The sequence below is a fragment of the Vicugna pacos genome, chromosome 2 (genome assembly GCF_048564905.1).
Source record: "Vicugna pacos chromosome 2, VicPac4, whole genome shotgun sequence".
NCBI lineage: Eukaryota > Metazoa > Chordata > Mammalia > Artiodactyla > Camelidae > Vicugna > Vicugna pacos.
In genome coordinates this window covers 13,201,441-13,226,278 of record NC_132988.1, presented here as the reverse complement: position 1 = coordinate 13,226,278, position 24,838 = coordinate 13,201,441, and the positions used below count along the sequence as shown (strand labels likewise).

The 24,838-nt window shown below is 48.2% G+C and overlaps 1 long non-coding RNA gene across 3 annotated transcripts; it reads left to right on the top strand.

Annotated features, from left to right (window-relative positions):
• Positions 1 to 1,107: 1,107 nt before the first annotated feature.
• LOC140699919 (uncharacterized) lies at positions 1,108 to 8,979 on the top strand. 3 transcript variants are annotated; one of them, XR_012078156.1, is made up of 2 exons: positions 1,108 to 1,349; positions 8,522 to 8,979. It is a non-coding gene; the product is annotated as an uncharacterized lncRNA (long non-coding RNA). The 3 variants fall into 3 exon arrangements; XR_012078157.1 differs by lacking the exon at positions 1,108 to 1,349 and adding an exon at positions 2,219 to 2,425; XR_012078155.1 differs by lacking the exon at positions 1,108 to 1,349 and adding an exon at positions 2,415 to 2,490.
• The last annotated feature ends 15,859 nt before the right edge of the window (positions 8,980 to 24,838 follow it).

Below are 24,838 nucleotides of genomic sequence, written 5' to 3'. Positions count from 1 at the left end.
AACAAAGAATATATACCCTTTAAAGTTATAATAATGATTAAAACATGGTTTTAAAAAACCCAAACACTGGAGTTGTTCATGGTGGCTCCCTTTGAGGAGTTAGATCAGGGGGAAGATAAATGAAGAATATTTTTCCTTTATATTTTATACTTTCCTGTGCTGTTGGGGGAAATACTGTTTAACCTTAGGCATGTTATTTTTATAACATATTTTTTCAAAAGGTTTAAAGAAGCTGTCTGTGGAGCTCCCTTCTTGTCTGTGTGACTCCAAGCCCCGGAGGGATGAAGCTATAAAGGTGGGGTGACAGGCCAGGGCTGTAAGAAGCCAATCCTATGCTGTGGCTGGCAACCTGCCTACCTGAAAAAGAAAAAGAGCAGGGAGCTTATAGCTCAGCAGTAGAGCGTGCGCTTAGCATGCACAAGGTCCTGGGTTCAATCCCCAGTACCTCCATTAAAATAAATAACCTAGTTACCTCCTCATTTTTCTTAATTTAAAAAAATAAAATAAAATAAAGAAAAAAGAAAAAGAGAGCCCTTCACCTGACTCCATAATACATGGAAGGGAGCACCAACGGAATTAACATTCTTGTCTGTGCACCTAGAATAAAATGTCACTGAGTAAGAAAGTAAGAAAGCGAGTACTTCCAAGGCTGAATGAGCAAACTAGTTAGGCAGATGGGGAAGTCTTGTTGTACTACTGATTTGGGGGGCTATTTTCCCTTGTCTTTCTGTTTCTTCCTGCCTCCTCCAGGCTTCCTGTGGGCCTGGGTTTGCATAATGAGTGTGTTTTGGGGAACAGATCCTGAGAAAGCACCGACCTCTTTTTAGAATTTGCAATTTGGTTTTTAAATGTTGCTGTACTGCAGGAAGGCACTGCAGGAAAAGGCACAGCAGATAAGAGAGATTTTTTGGAAAATGCTGTTCACAGCTCTCATCTGGGTAAGACTTGTTCTCAAGGTTTATTTCTACTGCCGAATGAGACCATGGGCAGGAACGTGCCCAGAGTTTTACTTTGCGTAACAGCTGGATCCGAACCTTTAGCTACTGAGTCCACATGTGACATCACAGCCGATCAGAAAGCTGCTGGTTTTCTCCGCGGAGAGACGAGGCCCAGCCTTCTCTGAAGGGATGAGAGGGGAATAGACTCTGAGAGGCTGAGTTCCTTACAAAAAGCTGGTGTGCGTGACCATGTGCCTGTGAGTGTGTGCAGGGTTGCCGGCATTGAGAAGAGAAAAGTCCTGGAGCAAAATGACTTTTCTAAAGAACATCACTTACCTTGTGCACCTGTCACTCTGGCCATAGAACAGAGCAAACCAGGAAAAGGAAAGCTCTAGCCCCTGATAAACTAGGGTAAATGACCCCATGCCTCAAAGTCACTTCGAACTTGAGGCCAATCAGAATGGGCTTGGGGTACCAGGTGATTCTGAAACGCACAGCTTGCTCCAAATCCTCTGTAATGGGGAGCTGCAAGCCAGCTAGTGCTGGGTTGGTTGCAAAACAGCCAGGACTTGCCAGCCCAGGCTCAGGTACTGGGAATGAGAAGAGGGCTGGCTTCAGCCCAGGTCACCGCCCTTGGGTCCTCCCCCTTCCCCCTGTGCTCTCTTTGCAGAGATTTTCAGTCGATTACTGCATCTCCCCATTAAAGTAAATAGTGCTTTCCTGAGAGCACATCTTCGATATGTCTGCAATTGCACCATAGCCAACTAATGTGTAATGCTGGAGTTTAATAGTCTATTAAAACACAGCACTGCACATTAAAATCTCTACTGTATCACTGCAGATCTACTTAACAAAGCCGCGGTCCCCAGAAACCACTCTTCACTCGCTGAGAGTTGCTGCAACACAACTGAGGAAGTCTTTCATGGCAGAAAATGTAAAAGGGAAAAGGGGTGGAGAAGGGACCAATAAACACCTCCCTTCCTCCCCACGCCCCGCAGAGCAGCCCCTTCCCCTGCCCGGAAGGACCAGAATCTGCCGGAGCCCTGGATGGCATCTGGAAATTCTTGGAGTTTAATACCAGATCCCTTCAGATCCAATCTCATTACTCAGATCTTTATTTGGAAGCACTTCAGTTTCCCTCCTCTCCTTCTTGGAGAGAAACAGGGTTCAGGAAAGCTGCCCGCAGCCCAGCCGGGAAAATGCACCGTGGCTCCTCCCTCTAGAACAATCGCTGAGGCGGAGGAATTCTTCAAACAGCTGTAAATCGTCCCACCCACGTCTCCCTCCTTCAGAAACTACAACATATCCCACATCAAAGCCTCCCTTCAGCTGCCAAGAGAAAGACTCAATAGTTTAACAGAAAGGAAGCAACGTGGCTGCTGAGTGTGTGGTGTAAACACCTGCACGGCGAATAACCCACGCGTCACCTTAGAAACGGGAGGAGCGGGTTCTCGGTTTCTGAGGTGCCCGCCGAGGCGTTCCTGCAGGTGAGCCGTCAAGACCGGCAGCGGCTTTGCAGCAGAGTCCGGAAAGCCGAGGAAGATGAGGAGATGTGAGGCTGGGGATTCGAGGGTGGGACGGCCAGAGCCAAAGTCCTGGGGAGAGAAATCAAGTGGGGAGATGCGGGAGGGGCACCCATACTGGGACGGGCAGCGGGAGCTCTGCCAAGACCGGTCGCCGCCAGCCACTGATGGCCGAAACCTTGGCATCTTCCTCCCCATGAGAAGGAAACCAGAATATGTCACCTCAAAACATGTCCTTTGACATAAAAATTCTTCTGAGCTGAAGGCAGTTCAAGAAAAGAGCGGTACATGTAGAAAAAACTTCCCCCTTTCTGCCTGGAGGCGGGACATAAATTTTCCTTTGAAACAAACACACTCCGTAGACAGAAGGCGGGCCATCTTACTCAGAAGGGAGCGTGACTACGAGGTGAAGGGTTGTTGGTTTTTATGGGCTTGGTAACTTCATACGCTAGTGACTAGGAGGATTGCTCCAACTACTTTGGGGAGGGGGCTGGGATTCCCAGGAACCGGGCCATCACTCACTTTTTGACCTTTTATGGTCAGCCTTGAAACTCTCATGGCACCTGTGGGAGTGCCATTCACCATGCTAATACATTACAATCAGTGTATAATGAAGGTCAAGGTCTACTGGAAGTCAAATCTCCCGCTGTCTTGGACTTCAAGGTCTACTAGGAGTTGAATTTTCTGCCGTCTTGGTGCAAATTGCTGTGTCATTCCCTCGATGGTTGTGCCCTGCTCCCTTCCCTGCTGTCTCAAAAGGAGAAATAAAGAACTAGAAGGACAAAGGGATTTCCAAAGGGAAGGGTGATGTTTTCCTTTGGTTTTCAATCCAGTACGAAGGTGCTGGGGCTCTGCTCAGGAAGACCCTGTGTCAGGGAAGGGCCTTCAGAGGGTCAGTGGTTTCCCCAAGCATTATCTCGTTGAGTCCTTACAATGACCCTTCCAGACAGATTAAAATGATAGAGATGGAGAAGTTGAGGCAGAAATGGGTTAGGTAATGGGCACCAGATGCACACCAGCAAGGGGCAAAAATTAGTATTTCAGTATAGTTCCTCTGATCATCTCCTTATATGACATCATGGGGCCACTAAGCCCATTAAAAACAAGAAAATAATGGATAAGCCAATGTCTTCTCCCTCAAGCCATGTAAAACCTAGGAGATGGAGGAAGAAAGTCCAGGAATGCCTATTGTACAAAGAAGCAACAAGAAAGGACAAAACTAGTGTTTTCAGGAAGACAGCAACGCCTCTGAGTTTTCTGAGGGAAGCAGGGTGTCAGTAAGCTAGTCCTGTCCACTGCTCCGGGTCCCCCACAGTCGTAAGTCTAGAAATGACCCAGATCCTCAAACAGGGTTTTGCTGTGTCCCACCCAGGGAGGCCCCAGAGTTCCCCCACTGGCCTCGTTCCGGGATGAGGGGCTGGGGAGGCAGTCTGGAGGGCACTGCGGGGACCAGGAGAGGAGGGGGAAGTGGAAGAGATCCTGGTGGTAAAGAGATGAACGGTTGGGCTGGCAGCCAGAGCTGATTTCTCCTCACCTCTCTCCACGCTAGTGACTGATAATTGTACCTGTTTGTCTTTGTGTGAAGAGCTTTCCCAAATGAAGACGTGAGAAACCCAGGGAAAGGGCTTTCGGGGAGGAGCTGCTGCACCCTTATCTCTGCCCCCCAGCTGTAAGGCTGATTGATGCTATTAAAATTCCAAGGGAGTCTCTCTCTGCCAGCACTCCTGGTGGTGCTGGATGAGGTGAAAGAGAGAGGGAGGGGGGGAGAGAGAGAGAGAGAGAAGCAGCCTGTGAAATGCTTGTAGATTCCCTTCCCCAAAATTGTCCAGGTGGGAGGGCTGATAACCGAGGAATGAAAATGCATGATCTGGGGGATTCCGGGGCTGTGCCCGTGAAACAGCGGGGTAGGTGCTGTCTAAAGACCAAGGCCTAAGAGACTCTTAGTTGCTAACTTAGATACAAGAATTCAGAACCATAGCTCTACATTAGAATAATCAAATTAAACGCAGAAGTCTCATCCCTCTGGCTCCTCTTTTGGTTGCCAAGACAGAACTGGAGCAGAGTTAAGCAATGAAAGATCTGAGCTCAAGTCTGTCTGCTGTGTGACCTTGGGAACTCCTCTTAATGACCCCGTTCATCTAGATTGTTCCTTGTCAACTTCAGTCTTGTTATTAAAAACAAGAGATGGCGAGGGGAAGGCACTTTGCACTCTGGAGTGCACTGTGAGTAATGCGTATTTGTCACAACCCAGGTTTAGCCTGAAAGGTCCAAACCACGGGCCATTTTCAGCGGGTACCAACCATCTTGCCCAAGCTGCTCTGGCTCCCTTGTAACTGACTTCATGGGGATCCGTCAGCCCGCAGTCCGGGAGTTCTCAGATGCCCTTGGCAGTTTTCATGGGGCTCTGCCAGGGAAAAGCCGATGAATTTACTCCCAAAAGACCAACATGTGACCAAAAGAGGGATCTCTCAAACCCCTGACCCCTTAATGAATGCTTTGTCGGCAAGTCCCACGCAGGAATGAGGGCTGGAAGAGAAATTGAGTGTGTGTTGCTTTTCCTCTGTCCAGGCAAGTGGAATGGGCCAGGGAACATCTTTAAAAGGGACCCTGGCTCCCTCTCTGCCAAGGAGCGGCCTGGTCCTGCCCTTGTCCCACGGGTGCCCAGTTTGACATCTTCTGGTCCCCTCGCCAAGGGTGCATAATGGTCTATCCTTAGGACTAACTGGACAGACAGCGCAGCATCAGGTGCCCTCTCTAGGTCTCCCTGGGCCCTTTCGGGTGGGTAGGTTGGGGAGTAGACCAGTATTTCTCATCACCAACCACTGTGATTGGTTTTATGAGCACTCTTCTCTGTGGGCAAGCACCTATGTGCCTCTCTGCACACTTTGATTTCCCGGGGTGGGGATCCTGGCCCCGTGGTTCCCTTTCTGCCTGCCTCACTGCTCTCTGCCCCAGGTTCCTGATGCACAAAATGCTCAGGTGCCCCAGCTCTGCCCCCTTAGTCCCTCCCTCCCAGGAACACAGTCTGCTCCTCAGACCTTGGCCATCCACCCCTGCACCCCACCACCCCGCTTTGTGCTTTTCCTTCTTTTACTGAAACCGATTCCGTGGAAAGGAAACCCATTGAACCCATTGTACTGGGGCACAGACTTTGTGTTCCTTCTCTGATTTCCTTAGCCGAAGCTGCTCCCCCATCCCTCTTCTATGCCTCCCCTCCTTCCACCTCCTCCCCCTCCACCCCAACTCCAATTTCACTTTCTCCTTCTCTCTCTCTCTCTCAGTGCCCCATCTGTTCTGCTTTTGGAGTTGAATGAAACATCACTGTGTAAGGTGTGGGATTTGGTTTCTGAGACAAGGGTATGAATGATACAGACTCGGGGAGGGGCTCCCTCTGGGGTGAAACTTGACAGGCAGGAAATGGGAGGGAGCCCCACGGACAGACCCTTCCCCTCTTTCCCTCCTGTGAGCTCTGCTGAGGCACAAGGTGTGTTTCCTCAGGCAATGGCTCCAGAGACATCCCGGTGTCAAGGCTCTCGCCGTCCGGGCTGACCCTGGCCAGAGCAGAAGCTAAACTCCTGCAGAACCCCTTCTCACCTTGACTTACCCAGCTCCCTGTGACCTTCACCGCTCTGCTTACACCTCCCAATTTTTTGCTTCAATCTCTACTTTCCCAGAGACCAAGACACCCCTTTTAGTTTACTGTGACATAAGGCACTCCCTCATTTGCTTCTCCAGAGGTATTCGAGACATCTCTAACTGCAGCCTCGATATTTGTTCATTAGAGAAGAGTTGTGAGGCTGGAGCTCAGAGGCGAGGCCCCTCCCTTGCTCTGAAAGACCCACTTGCGGCCACTCTTTCCTCCTGTGGGGAAACGGGCTACTCTCCTGTATGCAAAGTTCCAAGCTTTTCAAAGACTGGCAGGCCCGGAGCACAGAGCGCTTCCTGGGGTGGGATTTAGGGAGCAGAGTCTGGCGAGGCTTTTCCAGGCTGGGAGGAGCTTGGCAAAGGCTCTTTTCTGTTCATTGACTGAAACACTTGCTCAGAAAGAAGAAATCATAGCAGGCACAGTTCAGCCTCTCGAGGACGTCGGTTTCTTCTCACCCTCCCTTAAGACAATATAATCAATGAAAGGATTGAGAAAAAATGAACTGCGGAGTGCATGCGAAGTCTGGAGACGGACTTTTGATCTGCGTGGCTTCTCTCATAGAGGTTTTCTTTTGTTTGCGTTTTGGAAGATGGGCTGTGTTCACAGCAGCCCACCGGCCCCTGAGCTCACAGAGGCAGGCAGCGGAGGGGGCCGGCCGGCCCTCCCTTCGCCTGCTCCGGCTCTCTGCAGCTCCGCCTGAGCCTGCCCAGAGGCAGCGGTCAGCTCTGCGGCCAGTGCCTGGCAAATAAGAACATCTCGTAGTGCAAATTGCAGAAACTGGTGTCTCCCTCTGCCCTCCGGGAAATGAAGACCACGCAGAGGAGGGACACTGAATGCACGAGGGACACGGTTTCTGTTTCAGTCTCCGGGTGTTGTGTTTTGTGGATTCAGGGAAGACAGCAGGAGGGACCAGACAGAATGAGCTGGACATTGATTCGGTCTGGCCATGTGGACCAAGGAAGGCAATTTCAGCCACTGAAAGGCAGAAATGTCACGTGGATGCATGCATGGCCCTGCTAACAAGACCTAGACCCCAGCAAGCCCCAAACCTAGCTCACCCCCTTCCCTCTGTGGCGGTCCTTCCCTCAACCCACGGCACTGCCATGCACCCCGCCTCAGTGCCAGGAGCTCGGGTCCTTCCTGACCAGCCCCTGCTTCCTCCCCACATCCCATCACTAGATCCTATCGGTTTTGTTTTATAAGATTATAAGATCTCTAGAATCATCTCTCCTCCCATCCCTACTTTTCCAGCCTTGTCCAGCCCCATCACTCCCTCACCTGGACGACTGCAATGGCGTCCTTCCTGCTCTGTTCACACCCCATCCTGACTCGGCAGCAAAATTAACCTTCCTGGAAAATACAAATCGCATTATTAATCCTCCTGTTGTAAAGCCCTCAAATGTCTTCCCATTGCCCTCTAAGTTCCCCTGAAGCCTCGGTAGGTTTGAGACCAAGTCCCAAGGTCCTTAACCAACACCTCCTGTGCCGTCTTTTCTCAGTCCGGTCTTGCCCACCTGCCCTGTCCATCCCCACCCTCCTCCTTTCTCTCCACTCCCGGTCCTTTCAGCTTTTCACGTGCTCCACACTTGCCCTGGAGCCTTTGAATACGTTGTTCCCTCTGCCTGAGAAAGCCTTGCTTGCTCTGTTCCCCTTCATCGCACTCCTTAAGCTTGGCGTTATTTATTTATCTAATTTTTGTATCCTTCAGTCTCCCATGCCTACATGGAGGAAGGCACTACATCTCTTTTACTCACCTCTGTTCTCCTTAGCATCCAACACAGTATCTGATGCCTACTAGATGCTCAAAAAAATTATATGTATTTTATATGTGTGCATGTAAAATTGAAGAGATTTTAGTGAAACTGCTTTTGAACTGGAAAGGCAATATAACACTGCTGATTTTTATTCCCACTTTCCAGCTCAGGACAAGCAGGACAGAATCTTCTATTATCATTTGGGCTTGAGTGGAACTTATTTATACCTGTGTGTTAAGGCTTCCAGGCATTTGCATCTTAAGCTTTTTATTTATACCTGCAGAATGAAGGGATTTGTGCTTCTTTAAAGGAATTTCTGGCGATAGTCAGCAGGTGGGTTCATTAAGGAGGAAACAGAACTCTCACATCCCTATTTTTATTTCTTATTTTGAGCTTAGAAACTGAAAAAGGAAACAAGCGGCTGAGATCAAGGAAAGAAAGTAGGGGCCCACATTCTGGCTTTGGGGTTCTTTTTTCACCCGTCTTATGAGGCGGAACCCCATGTTCCCCACCTGAATGGGAGGGGGCTGCTGGGAAGGCGGCTTGTGGAGTTTGAACCCTAAGTTCAAACCCTCTATTAACCCTGGGACTTTGTTTTTTGATGTGTGTGTGTGTGTGTGTGTGTGTGTGTGTTTCTCACAAGTGTGTTTATTCATGCAGGAGGGCAGCAGCAGGACGTCTACAAGTCAACGTGATGTCCCACGTTCCCACCCAACACAGCCAGACTGACGTTCCATCCACGTGAAGCTGGTTAATGGGGACGGTGAGCAGGCGCAGGACTGGAAGCTTTCAAGGCTTTACTTCTTTCATCAGCACTCCTGATTTTAGGAATGATAGAGTCCGTCAACCCCATTCCTACCTAAATCTCCTGGTAAACTTGGGTATAGTAGTGCTTTATGAGGGTCCAAACATTCTTAATAAGACTTTGAAGGATCTTGGCGCAGGACCAAATGGCTCAGGTGGCCCCAACCCACAACCAACCACTCAAAAATGTCACTGAGTGCCCCAGTGTAGGGCCTGCCAGGTAACCCTGGGCCTTGGAACAGCCACTTGGTTTGTGCCTCGGTGTCCTCATTTGTAAAGCAGACATCAGATCCCTGCTCTCAGGATTATTGGGAGGATTAAAGGAGAAAATGTGTTAGAAAATCTGTTGTAAGTTGCAAATATAAATGAAAGGTGACATGATGATCCACTAAACCAAGCATCCCCAACACAGAAATTAGGGCTGATGCTTCTTTACTGTGAGCTGCCCCCACCTATGTGGCCTTATGCATGCGATCACATGTCAGCAGCTTCAAGATCAGCACTGAGCAGTGGCATCTCTCCCTCCTCCAGTGGTCCTTAAACCCATGGATGGACCCTAGTCCTCTTACATCCCTAGTAACTAGCAATGTCAGACACCCCAGTGCACGCTGAATAGGTGTTTGTTGAATGAGTATACGGTGGGCAGCAAGGAGGAGGGTCTGCTAGAAGAGGTCAGTAGGGGAGGGGTGGGCTAGACCCCTAGAGAGGTTTACATTTTCTAAAAAGTCAGGAGAACAACTAAGGGCACCAAATTAACTAAGGGGTACCCTGCTAACTGCCTTGGCTCACGCTCCATCTCCTAGAACTCTTCTGGACTGGGGCCAGCTTCAGGGATGGGAAGGGGCAGGCAGAAACTCTTTGTCTAGGCCTAACTCAGCAGCAGTGAGCTCTCCTTGTGGGGAGGAGGGAGCGGTGGTGGCCCTGCTGAGCTGCTGGAGGGGTGATATAAGAAGAAAACCCAGATTTCCAGATTTGGGAGCCTTTCCAGAGATGCATGCCCTTGTCTCACCCCCAAATAAAGCTGACAGAGCCAAATACAAAGAACCACTTCCTCCCAGTCCCTTGAAACCTACTAAACATCCAGCCAGCCATTAAGTATCTGTTAAGTCCCTGCTGCGTGCTGGCCTAGGTTCTGGAGCGCCATAGAACGAGTCGCACCCGGTGCTGGTCTCAGGCAGGCAGAGCGTAACTTCTCTTCCATGGGGAAAACCCAGTGGGAAGGGAGCCCCCAGCACAGGACCTGGCGGGGGAAGAACACAGCCCCTGCCACCCGGCAAACCTGGCTTTGCCACCTCTCTCTCCACTCCTCTTGTGCATCCTTGGCCTGTGGGCGCCAAAGGTACATAGTGCCAGTGTTACTCAAAAGGGGAAGGGAAAAGACCCCCATTCTTGTCATACCTGAAAGACAAGAATTCAGACAGGAGACAAAATACTGTGTAGGGAAAGATTTTAAAGGTTTTATTAGAAAATGGAAAGCACTCCTCCAAGAACGGGAGGCGGGCTGAGCCCAGGGCGGACAGCAGTGGTCTCTGCACCTTCTCTGACACCCTTCCTTAGAGATGGTCTCCTAACTGATTGACAGCTCTTGCCCCTGCAGTGTTTAGTTGCTCATCCCCTTTTGTGCATGTCCTCACCTATGATGCACACAGAAAAACCCAGGGAGGGTGCAAACCACAATGCTAATTATATTACAATGAGCGCTGGGTCATGTCCAGTTAGGTCCTTGTTGCCACCACACAGTTGCGGCTGTCAGGTTCTAACTGGTTTCTGGCTGGCACTAATTAGAGGAAGTAAAGCGCTTTATGCTGGAGAGGGCATAACACCATCTTCTGGACCCTCCTGCTTCTCCTCCTCCTGTATGCCCAGTGCCCTTACTTATCTAACCACCTAATACCAGGGACCCAGGGGACACCCTCGAACCCTCCACCTTGCTGGGAAATTGCAAATCACCCAACAGGATGCTGGCCATGCAGCAGACTTCTGGAACCACCCAAAAGCTTTCTGCAGCAAATTCTTCCCAGAACTGACAAATGAGGAATGAACAAAAATCTAGTTTTTAAAGGGAAATGGTTTTCTATTGTGAACTGAAAGGAGGTGTCCGTGCAGAATGGAACCCATTTGTCGATGCTTCTTGAGGCCTGGGAGGTGATGATCTAGATATGTCTCCAGGGTCCGGGAAGAATGGTCTGAAGGCCCACCTTCCCCACTGGCTGCCTCTTCCTAACGCAGCATCCAAGTTTTAGGCGGTGTGGTTGGAGGCAGAGAGAGAATGGCCCCAAACTGCACAGCTGAGTGTTCTCCAGCTGACAGAAGATCACTTCAGGGCAGAGGCAGCAGCTCCAGAAGAAGAAGATGGTCATTGTGCAGCAGGTCCTGGGCCCCATATTGAATCTCTCTTGCCCTTTTTCCCATCGGCAAAGCGAGAGACTGCTTGTCATTTGAAGAGATTGCCCCGAGCACCAGTGTTGACCGAAACTTCTCTGTCAGAGCCACTTTCTCAATGCAGTTAATAAGCAAGGGCTGCCACAGGCCCCCAGCCAGCCCCGCGCAGGCCTGGATGTCACCTGAGGGAGGTGTTGCCACGGTCTGGCTGAGTCCTTCCAGCTCCACTTTTGGACACACTACAGCCAACTGACTTTCAGCAAGGAGCCTCTCTACTCCCGGAGCTGGTCGGCAGGCAGCCTGCCTGCAAGGCCTTTCTTCCCAGGCCTTGAGAAAAGGACCCAGAGATGCTGTCTCCACTCATGCATGCAGAGTCTTTGAACAAAGAAGCCTGTGTGAGTTGCAACAGCAGTGTCTGTGGGTCCAGGGCCTGGGCATCGCTGGGAACCCGGGCTGGAGGGCTTGCAGCGTGGCCGAGGGCGTGCACTGGAATACAGATTGCCCCTGAGCCTTTGGGGCTGAGCCCATCAGTGATGGGGCCTGGCTCTGGCAGCCCGACATCCGGCTGTCAACAGCTTGCAGGCCTGTTCGCAGCATGGCCAACATCCTGTTTGGTGATTTGACAAGAGTCCCAGGCGCTCTTTCCGCATCAAAACTCAGGCCGGTGTGGGATGGCTGCATCTGGACGGCTGAGAGGTTCCCTGCCATGGGTCGGCCGCTTGCCCAGCTCAGAAGATGCAGCTGGAGGCTCGGTGATAGCCCTCTACTTACTGCCCTCCATCCACAGACCCTCCTAACCCAGGGGGACTCCATTCCAAGTGGAAAGATAGCTATCAGTTATTATAAGATACTGTCTTGGAAAAGAGCCGACACATTCCACCAGACTCTGATAAAGGTAAGAAAATCAAGGGATGGGCTCCTCCTCTATTTTTGCAGCAATCACACACCCCTAATCATAGTAACATCGCTGTGGGACCCTGTCTCAGGAGCACTGTCCAAGCCAGCAGGGATGCATTTAGTGCATTTCCCCCTGTAATTCAGCTCCAGTGCCTTTGTGTGAGCAGTTTGCGAGAGGAACACAGGTTTGCTGTTTGCTTGTATCCCACTCAGTAAAATCATACACAGGGGAAGTGTGTCCCTTCCCTGTTCCCATCTCTGTAGGCTTGCGGCTCTCTTGTGTTCTTATTCTGCTGACACCTCCGTCTTCTCCCCATTTGTTGGGATTCTCCTGCCCTCTCTTCCTTCACTCACTTTCCTGGGCCAGATCCCTCAGGTCCCCTCGATTCTCACCAAGCAAACTCCCAACCCAGGTGCACGGAGGCCCTCACAGCCTTTGCCCCTGTTCTGGCTCTGAGACTGAGCACTCCCAGGGAACGGACGCTCGGTATCGGCCAGCCACCCTGAGTCCACGGCTGCCAACCTCCGCTGGGTCCTCAGTGCTGCCCACGTCACCTTTACCTGTCCCCGGAGAGCTCCCTCCTCTGTGCCCCAGGTGATCACCCCGAGTGTCCTAGCTCTCACCAGGGCTCCTGCTCAGCCTTCAGTCTCTTGTAGCCAGCACATAAACTTGCCTCTGACTTCACGGTCATCAGACTCACTCTCCTTCAGCTTCCCACCTGCTTCCTACCAACACCTCCACACGCACACTCGCCTTCCCCTTCAGTCTCAGAGGTGGCTCCCTCTTTCTGAGCCCTTTATTCTCCCCCTTGATGCCTGAGGACAGACTTTGATAGTTATCCTGTTACCAAAGCCAAGTTCGTGTGCTCGCCGCGCCCTGGAAGGCTCCACAGGGTCCTGCTGGGTTACAATCCCCTCTTTCATTTTTGTAAAAATCTCTTCCATCCCCTATTAAGCCTTTAAATACACAGACTCTAAATAAAACGAGGCAGACCTGACTTTACTGCACTTCACTTTGTTGAGCTTTGCAGATAATTGTGGGGTTTTTTGTTTTATTTCATTTTGTTAACAAATTGAAACTCTGTGGTAACCCTGCATTGAGCGAGTCTATCGGCGCCATTTTTCCAACAAAATTTGCTCTGTGTCTCATTTTTTTGGCAACTCTCACAAAATTTCCAATATTCTCATGATTGGTACTCAAGTCTCATGCCCCACGTCTTCCTCTGGTCACTTCTCAGCACCCCTTTTCCCGCGCTCTTCCAGACGTCCTGCTGTGCAGACGTGTCTGTTCCCTCGCACCCTCTGGACTCCGCTGCTGTCACCCAGGTGAATAATGGCTTCCCTGATAATGAACTGAGCAGACTACACGCAGTCTTTTCCTCACTAGAACTTTCTGAGTCATTTGAGGGTATGGATTACACTTCTTTGAAGCTTCCTGATCCTTTACATCCATATGCCCCTTTCTCTGGTTTCCATGGTCCCTCTGAAAGGGGCTGCTCTTCTTCCACCCGTCCCAGGCATGCAGTGGTCCCTCAGGATTCCATTCTGACTCACTGCTCATCTTGTTCTGGCATGCATACAACGCACACTTCCTGGTGACATTCACCCTCTCTCAGGGGATGTGCGGGTAACTCCCAAACCCCTTCCTCTAACTGCAGTCTTTGCCCCTAGATTCTCCCACAGGCACCACGTAGCCAGCATTTCCAGAACAGCAATCAGGGACACTTTCCCTGTTAAGCCACCTCTTGCCCACTTTGCTGAAGGCACCACCCCCTGCAGAGGTGGGGCTGCCGCCGCCAAGTTATTGTCTCCATCACGTTCTCCCAAGCATCTCTCACACTTACCTTTCTCCTCGCACTGTCTCTACCGTGACTCTCTCTCTCCTGATTCAATACAACAGCTTCGTGGATGTTTGCCCTGTTTGCAGCCCTGAACAGCACCCATCCTGCTGCCAGAGTGACCCTTTGAAAGGCAGAACTGGACTTGTCAATTCCCTGCTTGAAACCCTCCCGTCCTCTCTCATCTGGACTCTCAGCAGGTGGTACAGGCCCTCCTGACCGGAGCTGTGGCCCTTCCCTGCAGCCTTGCACTCTCTCTCCTGAGGCATGAGGGTCAGGTGCGGCCTCTTGTTTGCCCCTCCTGCCCTGTCTTTCTCCCCCTCCGCCCACTCATCTCTTCACTTGGCTAACTTACCCATCCTTTAAGATCAATCAAGTTGCCCTCCTCTCGTCGTTTGTCCTCCACAGTCACCTTGTGTGTGCTTTCATTTCACCCCAAGCCTGTCCCCATTACTACTAGGGGTTGAATTCTGTCCCCTAAATTGACCACTGAGGTCCCAACTCCCGGTACCTCAGAATGTGATCTTATTTGGATCATTACAGATGTAATTAGTTATGATGAAGTCATTGTAACTCAATATAATGAGGGTATCCTTATAAAAAGAGGAAATTGGGACAACACACACCACACACACACACACACACACACAGGGAGGATGCTATATGAACATGCAGGCAGGGTTGGGGTGATGCTTCTACAAGCCAAAGACTGCCACAGATAGCCGGCACACCGCCAGAAGCTAAGGGAGAGGCCTGGAGCAGATTCTCTCCCACAGCCTCAGAAGGAACCAGCCCTGCCGACACCTGGATCTCACACTTCCAGCCTCCAGAACTGGGAGACATTACATTTCTGTTGTTTGAGCCACCCAATTTGTGATACTTTGCTACAGCAAGTTCTGACAGCCCCTAGGAAACAAACAAACAAACCAACACCATCTCACTCTTGGATTGCATAGTTACTGCCTGCCTGTGTCCCCCGCTTCCCTCATGAGCTTCTTAAGGGCAGATATGTGTCTTATTCATTCTGGTGTCTCCAGACTCCAAAACGGTGTCTTACAATGTCAAAAGGCTCAAGTGTTTGATGAACGAACGAAGGAAAGCACATCATTACAAAACAAAGTGCACACTCAGAAGCTAAACTGGTACACTGCATCTCAGCTCCCTAGGTTTCTGTTTTCCCATGGCTCATTGTTGAATCTGTCCCTGTCTGCCTTTTCCTTTGGGTGGGTGTGCTGGTGGTCCTCTAGACGGCCTTCAGAGGAGCATTCTGCCCTTTTCTGCCTGTTTCCTCCTCTGGCTACAGGTCCTGCCATGCGGCCCCCTCTTAGGTTCCAGTTCTCACTAGGTTCTGGCCACTGTGCTCTGCCCTCTGGTCCTTTAGGGCCTACGGATGCTTAGGACATCCTACTGTGACTAGTCCCAGGACTTCATTCCTTGGTGTCCCCTTTCATTCTGCCCACTCCTCTGGAAATAGTTTGTCCATTCAACTCTGATGAGCCATCTGTTTCCTGCTGGGACCCACAGGTGGGTAGGAACTGAGATGACAAACATGGTGCAAAAATAATTGCTTGCTTTTTTTTTAAAAAAATAGTCTTTTAAATCCAACTGCTCAATTCCCTTCCAGTTCTGTTTTCAATGCACCACATACCTAGCATTTTTACATAAAGCCTGTTCTTTGAACTTATCTGTGTATTCGACTAAATATAGAAAATGTTTAGTTTAATTTGACATTTTATTCAATACTTGCAATTTTCCAGTAACAGTGATGGGCACTGGGGACTTGAAAGAGGAAAAGATCCTGTTTCTGCTTGAGAAGACCCAGAGTTTAGTAGGAGAGAAAGACATGTCATCCATAGAGCCCGGGGCGGTGGGAGCACTGAGGTGGGCACTGTGTCAGGCCTGGGGCTCGTCCCTCATCTGCACTGACACTGAAATGTGGATTTTCCCCTCCCCATCTAGACATCCTAGAGCCATACTGGTCCTTTGATTCCAGCTGTTTTTCATAGAATCATCTTCAGATTTTTTTCATCAGACAAATGCTTCCTGACAGCCAAATACACACAAGATGATTATTTAACATGTTTTGGGTCAAACTTCCATCTTCTACTTTCTTTTTTCCTAACATTATAAGTCCCTTGTGTTGTCGATGGCTTTGAATGATCACCTGGACCAGCAATTCTCTGGATGATCACAAGAGTAGTCTTTTCAAAGCAGGCCCCTGAACCTTATAGTCATCTTCTAAATCAAAACCTCTGGGGAGGAGAGGGGAAAGGATGAAAGGGAGACCTGGGAGATCAGAATGTTTCTTTTTGAAGCCCTTGTAAGTATTCTGAGGTTCAGTCTGCTTGGGAACCATTATCCTGGATTAACTCTTATTTACAGCAACTGTAATTTAGACCGAGCTTTTTCCAAATGCTCCTCAGCCATCTGAGTGTGTTCTATTGGCGTGAGGATAGACCTGTAGATCAATGGGATATAATTGAAAGTCCAGAAATAAACCTTGACATTTGTGGTCAATTGATTTTCTTCAAGGGCATCAAGACCAGTCAGTGGGGGAAAGAATAGCCCTTTCAACAAATGGTGCTGGTACAAGTGGATATCTACATGTACAAGAATGAGGTTGGACCCTTACCTTGTGTCATACACAAAAGGTAACTCAAAATGGATAAATGACCTAATACAAGATCTAGAACTATAGAACTCATAGAAGAAAACATAGGCATAAATTTTCATAATCTTGGATTAGACAGTAGTTTCTTAGATGTGGCACCGAATGCTCAAGAAATTTTTAAAAACAGATAAATTCAACCTCATCAAAATTAAAAGTTCTTGTGCATCCAAAGGCCATCAAGAGAATGAAAAGCTAGTTCACAGAATGGGAGAAAATATTTGCAAAAAGTGTATCTGATAAGGGATTAATAGCCACAATATATAAAGAATGACAACTCAACAACAACAACAACAGAAATATGCAAACATTACCTAGTCTGCACTAGTCAGGTAATTTGCCTGAGAGACTCCTGCTGCCCCCCAAAAGAAGGTGACTTTGCCTGAAACAATTCATTCTGTGCTAGAATAACTTCCTTGCCCCACCTCCTTCTGACTATGTCTTCCAGTTTGTATGGTTCTTCAGAGCTTCTTTCTATCTGCTAAGATGAGATGGTGCCTGATTCATGAACCTTTAAGTAAAGCCATTTAGATCTTTAAATTAAAAAAAAAATCTGAATAACCCAGTTTTAAAAAGACTTTGAATTGACTTTTCTCCAAAGAAGATATACAAATGGTCAATAAGCACAGGAAAAGACGCTCAACTAGTCACTAGGGAAATGCTAATCAACACCACAAAGAGCTACCACTTCACACCCACTAGGCTAGCTATCAAAAAAAAAAAAATGGACATTAACAAGTGTTGCTGAGAATATGAAAAAATTGGAACCTTCAGGCACTTCTGGTGGGAATATAAAGTGGTTCAGCCATGGTGGAAAACAATTTTGTCAGTTCCTCAGGATCTAGAAATTCTGCTTTCTTGGGTTTATGCCCAAGAGAATTTGAAACATACGTCCATACAAAAACTTGCACACAAATATTTATATCAATATTAGTCATATTAGCCAAAAAGTGGAAACAATCCAAATGACCATCAACTGACGAACAGATAAATAAAATGTGGTATATATTCGTACAATGACATATAATTCAGCCATAAAAAGGAACAGAGTACTGATACCTGCTACAATATGGAAGAACCACAAAAACATTATGTGAAATGAAAAAAGCCAGTCACAAAAGACTACATACTGTATGATTCTTTTAACAGGAAATAGTTAGAATAAGCAAATTTTGTAGTGACCAGAAAGTAGTGTAGTGATTGCCAACGGCTGAGGGGAGGGGTGCATAGGGGGTGACTGGTAATGAGTATGGATTTCTTTTGGAGTGATAAAAATGTTCTGGAATTAGATAACGGTGCTGATTGTACACCTTTGTGAAAATACTTTTTTAAAAAACACACTGAATTGTACAATTTAAAAGGGTGAATTTTATGATATGTGGATTATTTCTCAGTTTTAAAAAATTAATGAATTTCTAAGACTGCCTGGGTATCTAGAGCCCAGGAATCTGCATTTGGAACAAGTCCTGAAGACGATTCTTAGGTTCACTGAGATTTGAAAGCCAGAGTATCTCACTTGTATCACTTTATCCACTGAAAGTCTGAAGAATTTTAAACCTGTCCAAAACCAAAACAAACAAAAGGCAGAAAACAGACAACCCAGGGCATAGAAAGTGATCATTCACTGAATGATCTAAATATTTAGCTGCCGCCTGCTGTGTAGCAAGTAGCATGCTGGGCTCAGTGAGCTAGTCACAAAGCCCGCCTTATAGGAGTTTAGAGCTCAGGAGGGACTCAAACATGCAAACTAGTGACAGTGCAAAGAGACAATTGTGACATCTGCTTTAACGGGGGTTTGTTCAGAGTAGGGCAAGGGCAGCAGGGGCCCCAGGGCTGGCTTGGAGGAGCCAGAGGATGAGGTCGTGTTTGAGTTGTGGCTCAAGACCTGTGTACCTAGCAAGGTGGAAGAGAGTATGAAAGAGGGATAGGAGTGCCTTCCAGGCAGAGGAACAGCATGTGCAAAGGCACAGAGGTTTGGGAGAGCTTGGCATGTTAGCGCATCTACAACAGGTTGGAACAAAATGCCCTAGGGAGAGGAGGCAAGGGAACAAGCAGGGACTTGGCTTGCTGCACAGTGAGGAGCTACTGGAGAATTTAGAAAACTAGGGTACCGGTCCTGGTTTGGGAAGGGCCATCTGATGGGAGGATGGGAGACTGAGACAGAGGGAACAGAAGAACCTAGAGACTGAAGGGGAAAAGATGTTGTCTGAAATGCTGAAAGTTCAAACAAGGGCAGGAGAAGGGAGAGGAGGAGCAAGACTGTGTCTAAACTCATTTAGGAAGAGGCACCTGTCGTCCCGGGGGATTGACCGAATATATCGTAGGATGGTCAGCAGCCTCCCTGGCCTCCACCCACTAGATGCTAGTAGTACATTTCCAGGTGTGAAAAACAAAGAAACAAACAAATAACTCCAGAAGTTGCCTGTGGCCTTTCATGCAGGGTGCTTTTGAGTGAGTGGATGAGAGGGAGCTTAGTGATCGGGTCGTATGACCATCTTTGTGCGTGTCTGCTAATAAGTGCCTGTGGATGAGGCAGAATCTGGTCTGCGTTGTGCTGTGATTGTGAGGTTGTTGGGGTGCAGAACCATAGCCTTATGTTCCTCTAACGGCTGGGAGTTACCACTGGTTACCAGACAGATGTTCATTGTGAACAACCAACCTGACCCAGGCTGGTTGGCACCAGAGCTGTTTTGTTGTCTTCTGGCTGGACAGGAGATGCCCGTCCTTATTTTAAATTAACTAAACAAGGAAGCCATGGCACTGAGGGGGCTTTAATGCCTTAGCAGCCTAAGCCAACCGAAACCTAAGTCCGAAATGCCTCAAGGTTAAGAAATCAAAACCTCAGGACAACCAATCACATACACCCAACTAGACTTTCCCAGATAAGGCAACTATAGGCTACATCCAGTCAAGTCATTTCCTTGCTTTGCTTCCACCTCTTCTCTATAAAAATCTTCCAAAAAAACTAACTAAATAAAAAGTCTTCCCCTCCCTGTCCACAGCTCCTGTCAGTGGAGGGTTTCTAGCCACTTCCGGTTTGGTGTTTCCCGATTGGAATCGATTTTTGCTCAAATAAACTCAAACATTTTAATATGCTTCAGTTTATCTTTTAATACCTGAAACAGAGGATCCCTGAGAGAAGGCGCATGGCCAGGAGCAAGAGGGAAGACTGTTGCACCGGTTCCTGGAGCCCTCATCTTCTTTCCCTCCCTCCCTCTCTTTCTCTCTCTGGCCTGTTCCTGAAAAAAATTATCTGTTAATTGAATAGCTTAACATCGAATCCTTCTCCCGTTTAACTTACAGAAGCCCCGTGATTCAGTGCTAAAGGCTCCAACTGGCTGCATTTTAGCTTTTGGCCTCTTTATAAAATGAGGAATGATCTGTAAATAAACACGTACAGAGACTGGTTAAAGCACCCGCTCTTTAGAGGCCCCCTGTGGTGAATCCTTTTTGTAAATGGTGGAACTGTCAGGTTTATCTTCTCTGTAAATATGGATTTTCCCATTTTGGATGTTGTGTTGGTGAAACCTGTACCACTGATGTGAATCCACAACGTGCTGCCGCCTCCTCTGTCTCCTTTTCACCTGATCGCTCCATCCGGTTATTCAACACGCCTTTATTGAGCACCTACTGTGTGCCACAGAGATGAGCAAGGCAGCCCCTGTCCTCAGTGATGTAGCATCTGGGAGGGGAAATGGACAAGAGAATGACCCCACATAGTCTGATGGGAGAAGAACCCCTTGCTGAGCCCCAGGAGACCAGGAAGTCATTTCCTGACAATCCTTGTGCTGTTCAGGGGAAGACAAAGGGCAAGTAGCCAAGTAGACGGAAGGCGAAGCACCCAGGAGGGCAAAGGACCCCCATGTTCGAAAGCAAGGAGGTGAGAGAGAGGCTTTTCAGAATGACTCCAGCTGAGTGCGGATGTGGAGCAATAAAGGGCTACAGCTGGAGGAATAAGCAGAACCACGAAACCACACAGAGGACTTGGGATTTTATTCTTAAAGTGATGCAGGACCATTGACAGGAGGACACACAAGAGGCCATGGACAAACTGCACTGGTAAAAGATGACGTCAGTAGCTCCTGTGGAAAGTGGATCAAAGAGGGGTAACAGCAGTGTCAGGGAGACCTGTCAAAGGGTGTTGTCTTTGTCCATTCAGGCTGCTGTCACAGAACACCATCAACGAGGGGGTTTACAAAGAACAAATGTTTATTTCTCACCCTTCTAGAAGCTGGGATGCTGGCAGATTTTGGTGTTGGATGAGGACCCATTACCTCACTGACATCTGTTTTCTCCATGTAACCTCACAGGGAGGAAGGGACCAGCTAGCTTTCTAGAGTCCCTTTTATCAGGGCACTAATCCCATTCATGAAGGTTCTCATGACCCAGTCACCTCCCAAAGGCCCCACTTCTTAATGCCATCACACTGGGAGTGAGAATTTCAACATACACATTTGGGGAGGACACAAATTTTCAGATCACAGCAGACATCAAAGCCATCCAGGTAAGAAGCAAGACAGTTTTGAGCCAGAGATTTTTATCCTTGGACCTGGTGGTATCCGGGGAGGGGAGCCCAGGACTGAGGTTGGGGCAGCTCCAACCCTTACCTGGAGAGGATGCGCAAAAAAGGAAAGTCCTTGCAGTGTTGGTGACACCTCCCTTAGATTCGAATCCCTGGGTGACAGAGATGACAGACGGGTTTCCTCACTGGGCTTTGGAGAATCTAGAAACCCTTTTGTGAAAGTTGTGTTGTTTGTGTGCATATTTTACTGAGAAGAGGACCCACAGCTTTCATCAGATTCACAAGGGTTCCATGACACCGAACCAAGGCTCCAGAGTGAGGGTGGAGAAATCAGACTGAATGGAAGAGAGATTTAGAAAGATTCACTGGGAATTATGACAGATGGGATGCGGGTGGAGAGGAGAGGGAGGGAATGTGGCCCAAGGCCAGGCTTCTGGCTTAGACCATGATTAGGAAAATTGCGCATCTTTCACCTAGAATCCTGGTGAAAGCACAGTTTGGGGCTAGAGGGTAGGAGTCGGGGAGGAGATAAATTATTCATTCATCAATTATGTATATTGACTTCTTACTCTGTCTCAAATAGTGTTCTAGGCATTGAGGATTCAGCTAAATAAAGAAACTTGTATTCTAGTGAAGGTAAACAGACAAACACATTCACGTGTGATAACTGATGAGATAGAGAGGAAGGGGCTGCTATTTTGACAGGCTGGTCGGAGAAGCTTCCGTGAACCGCTGATATTTCAGCAGAAACCTGAGTGAGGTGAGGGAGAGAAGTCTGCGGCTATCTGATCTGGGGCAATCGCATTTCAGGCAGAGGGAACAACCTGGACAAATGCCCTGTGATGAGTGTATCCTTGGCTTACTGGAGGACCAGCAAGGAAGCCAGCCTGGGTTGAGCAGAGTGAATCATGAGAAAAGACCAGATGGTGAGGCAGAGGATCAGGAAGCTAGAGGTTGGATCACTTAAGCCTCAGCCCTGGAGGACTATAGTAATAATTCTGGATTTTTTTCTGAGTGCAATGGGAAGTCACTGGTGAGTGCTAAGTAGGAGAAGGACCCAAGTTAAGTAGGGGACACACTGAGTTTGGAAGGGTGTGTGAGACGTCCAGGTGGAGGGAGGCAGCAGGCATTGGATATGATCCCACAAAGGGCTGAGGTTGGGATATACCTGGAGGATCCTCATCACATAGATGGTGATGGAGAGCATGGGTGCAGACAGGTTTGCCTTGGAATGCTGTAGAAGGTGATGAGAAGGGGAGTTAACCAACAGTTAAGGAGTAGAGAGAAGGAATTTATGAAGAATATTAAAAAGGAGCAACAAGAGAGGAAAGAGGAAGAAGGGAAATCATCAAAGTAACGGGTGAGAAATTCTGAAGGTCAACAGTCTCAGATGCCACAGAGAGTCACCCAAAGTCCAAACAGTATGCTTTGCCCTTCTCAATCTATAAGATAGTGCAGAGGAATTGGAAGTGGGAAGATTACAGCAGACTAAGGAATCAACCAGCAGTGGTGAGTTAGTGTGGACATCATCTCAAGTTGATAAGCCTGGTCCAGATACTTTAACCTCTACACTTTCTGGGCTGTACCCATTGGGCTAGTGAGCAAGTTGCAGGCTTGGTTAAAATCAGGACAGAACCAAAAATAGCTCCTGCCAAGTGGTGGACTGATGACAGATCAGGAAGTTGTGGTCATGGGGTTTGTGTAGATTGAGGAGGAGACAAAACTGGGAAGATGCTGATAGAGTGGAGCCAATGGAAGAGTAAGGATCCCAAGCTCCCAACGAGCATGAAGTGTAGGTGAAGTGGATACAACAGGTAGGGGGCTGGAAGAGCAGGAGGCTGAGGTCTGAGGAGATACTGGAGTCACAAATTTGAAAGGTAAAACAGAGAAAAGCCAAAGGACAATCTGGGTAGCGTGGAGCAGAGGCAAAGTTCACTGGCTTCAAGGAGAGAAAAAATAATTCTATTAATGTAAGCTAATGATGGGGAGGCTAGTAGATAACCATGACAACCTATGGAAGATAGTTTGCTTAAACAATTTAGTGGGTCCCAAGCAGCATTTATTTGCTTTTTTTTTTAATGGAATGAAATAGGACAAAACAGAATTATCTGAAAGCATCACTCTTAACTTTAAAAGAATGTTAAAAGAAAATTATTTTAAGTGTGTGTGCTTGCGCACATACTGAATCAAAATGTAAAATATATTTCTTCTTGATGGTTGTGATAAGTAAGAAAGAATTGAAGCTGAGATGATATGAACTCCAAAGCAGGGTTTTTACAGGCAGGTGATGAGGTGTGGAAGATGAGACAGGAAATTTCAGCCTGAGCTGCTTTTGGCTTGAGCCACGTGAACCCCAGGAGAACGAGCAATGGTCCAGTGGCGACCCACAAGAGTAGTGGTATCTGGTTTAGACCTGCTGATAGAAGAAGCCATTCCTCTGAGGTTTGGAAGTGCTGAGAGCTGAGCACTCCCAGAACAAAGCATGGTCGTTACAAATGGTGTGATTTGGGGATGTAGGTTCGAGTCACAATATCCAGAAACCATAGCACTGCGACAATCAGTCAAGCACCTTTGTTTTGAGAAAGGAGCAAGATCTGGCTTAAATTTTGCTCTGTCAAAACACAGCAGACCCCGTAGCTGCAGCTCTGTGGATGCCGCCTTGGCTTCTCAGAGGCTTGTGTAAGCAGAGAGGGTGAGCGTCGATTTTTCCCTCTCAGTGTAAATTTCATCTGACTTTCCTCTTTCAGAGTCCGCATTATCTTTTCTTCCCTTTTCTACTTTGTTACTGTGCTGTGTGAACTTTACCTGTGGCCTGAGGACTAAATACCTGGGTTTAGTTGCAAGAATAAAGACATGGAAGAAACAGACCATAGGCTTCTCAAGCCGGTCTTCGTGTCCCTGGAGTTTGCACATGCCCTGTTATTCTGAAAACTCACCTCCATTTAACTCCTGAGCAAACACGTTTTCCCAGCAAAATTCCCTTTGCACTTAAGTGTGGCCACATGACTAAATTTCAGCCAATAGTGTGGAGGCAGAGGCAGGAAGTGTGGCTTCCAGGCTCTGCTCCCGGAAACTGGCCACATTCAGTCCTGTCCCACTTCCCTCATCTGTAATTGGGATGTCAATGCCAGGGCAGAACTGGGAGCTTCCTGTTGGAGACCACAGAGACTCAGCCAGCCTAGACCCTGGACTGCAGAGGAGCGGAGACTCCTTCCACACCCCTCCCATCCCCAGTTTGTAGGACTTCAAAGGAGAAAGAAATATTGTCTTCTGGAGTTTGTCTGTTCCAGCAGCTTGCATTACCTTAACTACTGCCTCTGGCTCCTGTGTTTACGCAGAAGGCCCACCCTGGGTGCCAACTGGATCTCCGTATTCATTTACAGTTCGCCTTTGGAGCTGAAACAAATTGGTGATTTCATTTTATCTCTCCACAGAGGCTTCGCTCAGGGGTTTGCAAAGAAACTTTCTTGGTTGCTTTCATTTTAATTTGTGTGTTTATTTTCTCACCATCATTAAAAAAGCAAGTAGAGGAGCACTCCGTGCTCTCCCAGGCCCACTGAAGTCCAGAGCAGGGCTAGCCACCCAGCAGGTGCTCAAAATGTTGCCCAGCTGATTGTAGATTTTGCTTTAAGAAATCACTTTTCCTCACTTTTGGAAGTCCCCAACTTAATTTACAACGAACACAAGCCAAGTGTTAGTGGAAATTGCCAGCGACTGTAAATAACAGCAACAGTTACCACACACGGGGCAGCGCAAGACGCCGGGCCCTGTGCTTCACGTTTTACACACATTAGCACCAATCGCCCCTTACGGTAGATATTAGTACACCATTTTTGTGATTTTTGAAGCAGAACCTGGGAATAGCT